The sequence below is a fragment of the Aplysia californica genome, unplaced genomic scaffold, assembly GCF_000002075.1.
Source record: "Aplysia californica isolate F4 #8 unplaced genomic scaffold, AplCal3.0 scaffold00204, whole genome shotgun sequence".
NCBI classification, from domain to species: Eukaryota; Metazoa; Mollusca; class Gastropoda; order Aplysiida; family Aplysiidae; genus Aplysia; species Aplysia californica.
In genome coordinates, this window is record NW_004797474.1 from 760,685 (window position 1) to 763,344 (window position 2,660).

The 2,660-nt window shown below is 41.5% G+C and overlaps 3 non-coding genes across 3 annotated transcripts; all 3 read left to right on the top strand.

Annotated features, from left to right (window-relative positions):
• Positions 1-294: 294 nt before the first annotated feature.
• On the top strand, positions 295-365 carry TRNAG-GCC. Its single transcript has one exon. It is a non-coding gene; the product is annotated as a tRNA-Gly (tRNA).
• Positions 366-769: 404 nt separating this feature from the next.
• On the top strand, positions 770-840 carry TRNAG-GCC. The gene has a single exon. It is a non-coding gene; the product is annotated as a tRNA-Gly (tRNA).
• Positions 841-1,747: 907 nt separating this feature from the next.
• On the top strand, positions 1,748-1,818 carry TRNAG-GCC. Its single transcript has one exon. It is a non-coding gene; the product is annotated as a tRNA-Gly (tRNA).
• The last annotated feature ends 842 nt before the right edge of the window (positions 1,819-2,660 follow it).

Genomic DNA, 2,660 nt, shown 5'->3' on the forward strand with positions numbered 1-2,660 from the left:
GATTTTATTTTGAAACGAGGCCAGAAAAAATGTTTTGGTAGCCAGTATTCGTCGCCTGTCTTGTACAAAAGGGACGTGGGTTTGTTTGGGGTTGAGGGGTTTGGGGGTGGGGGTGAGGAGAAGGGGGGCATAACATTACTTAATCAAACCAATTTTAATAAAAATCACTTCAAGTTCGAATCAGGAACACTCACTCGCATCTCACGCTGGCACAGAACCTCTGCCCGAACATGGTAAAAATTTAATCATTCAGATTACATGTATTTGAACGCTTTTCTAATAGGGTGTTCAGGAGCATCGGTGGTCTAGTGGTAGAATACTCGCCTGCCACGCGGGTGACCCGGGTTCGATTCCCGGCCGTTGCAGCTTTTCTTTTTCTTAAAGTTACCAACTCACTTTGAGCCGTGGAGCTGAAAATTTACGATGAGTGCCATCAGATCAAGTATTGCTTTTATTCTTATACCACTGAAAAGGAGGAACGGGTAGGGGAATCATTTTAATCTTAAAACGGAGGCTCGAAAAAATGTTTTGGTAGACAGTAGTATTCGCCCCTGTATATCACAAAAAGTAGGTGGGTTTTGCGGGGGGGTTTTGGGGGGGGGGGGGGGGTATAAAATTACTTAATCAACAAGAAAATCACTTGGAGTTCAAATTAGGAACACTCACTCGCATCTCACTCTAGCACAGAACCTCTGCCCGAACATGGTAAAAAAAATTTAAACATTCAATTTACATGTATTTGAACGCTTTTCTAATAGGCAATTCAGGAGCATCGGTGGTCTAGTGGTAGAATACTCGCCTGCCACGCGGGTGACCCGGGTTCGATTCCCGGCCGTTGCAAATTTTATTTTTTTGTAGTTTCGAACTCACTACGGGTCATGATGCTGAACCTCCACGACGCGTGACATCAGACGAAGTACATGCTTTCACTCTTGTCACTGTAAATGAGAAACAGGTGGGGACGAGAATTTACTTTAAAACGGAGGTCTGAAATAATGTTTTGATAGCTAGGCTAGTACTGTAGCCGTTCCCTCTTTTACACACACATAAAAAAGTTTTTCAATTGGAGGGGATGTGGGGTGTGCATAACATTACTTAATCAACTCAATTTCCAAAAATTCACGTTGGGGCTCGAACTAGGAACACTCACTTATATCGCATTCTTGCACAATATCTCTGACAGAATATCGCAAGATTTGTGTTTAATCAAAGAGTCTACATAACAAGAGGGGCCACTTCTCTCTTTGAGCCAATTAAAAAAGTGTCCTCAAATTTCGGTGGCGCCCTCTTCGCAAAAGCGCACCTTTAGCGAACGGAGTTATCCTACTTGAGTTTTAAAAATCAAAGTGAAACTAGCAAGTTTTTGAATGAATTTCGGAAGAACGCTTTTTTAAAATGGTTACGCTGACAGAAAACCTCTTCCTGAGGAAAGGGTGATTGTTTTCTTCGTTTAATTTGACTTTAGAGTGAAAGGCGAGAGGACATTAAAATTTTAAAAAACTAAAACTCCGTACTGAACGAACCCGAACTGCTGATGAACAGCAGTCGATCTGCGCACGCAAGGAGGTGCTATTCCTATTCTTCTTCTGGAAAAACGAAAGAGAGCTTCAAAACAGACTGCAGCGCCATCTGAAGCAAAGAGCATACTTCCTGCGGACACTTTTTTGGCTGAGTGGCCCATCTTGTTATTTACTATCTTTTGTTTAATATAATTTCATGTATTCGAAAGCTTTTGTAAAAGTCAGGAGCATCGGTGGTCTAGTGGTAGAATACTCGCCTGCCACGCGGGTGACCCGGGTTCGATTCCCGGCCGATGCAGGTTTTTCTTTTCTTTTTTTTAAAAGTTTCCAACTGACTACAAGCCATGGTGCTGAAAATCCATGATTTGTGACACTAGACCAAATTATCATATTGCTTTCATTCTTATTATATATAACTGAAAATGAGAAAAGTTTGGAAGGAAAGAATTTCTTTTAAAAACGGTCTGAAATAATGTTTTGATAGCTGGCGTTCGTCCCCTATCTTACACAAAAGGAAGTGGATTGTTTAGTTTTAATTGATTTAAAAACATTTTTGGGAGGGGGGGGGCTGGGGGCTGCATAGAATTACTTAACCAAGTCCATTTCAAGAAAATCGTTTTGGGTTCGAACCAGAAACACTCACTGACATTGCATTCTAACTTCTAAACGCTGACCGAACATGATTTGTTTTGGTTTTAAAAAATTACATTTAAAGCATTTCTAAAACTCAGCAGCATCGGTGGTCTAGTGGTAGAATACTCGCCTGCCACGCGGGTGAACCGAGTTCGTTTCCCGGCAGATGCAGTTACATTTTTACCCCATACACGGTCAGACAGTTGTTTATGAAATTGTATTTGATTACAATACCAGGAGCATTGGTATCACGCAGGTGTCCCGGGTTCGATTTCCAGCAGTTGCAGCTTTTCTTTTTTTTTGATTTAGTTTCCAGCCCAGTAGGAGCCACGTGCTGAAAGTCCACGATGTGCGATACCAGGCCAAGTATTTCTTTCATTTTTATTATATCACTGAAAACTGAAAAGGAGGAAAAATTGGCGGGAGGGTGATGGGGGGGAGAGGGGGGAAATTTTTTTTGAAAAAAAATTTTCAAAATAAGAATGGGAAAACAAAATCCGCGCCCCC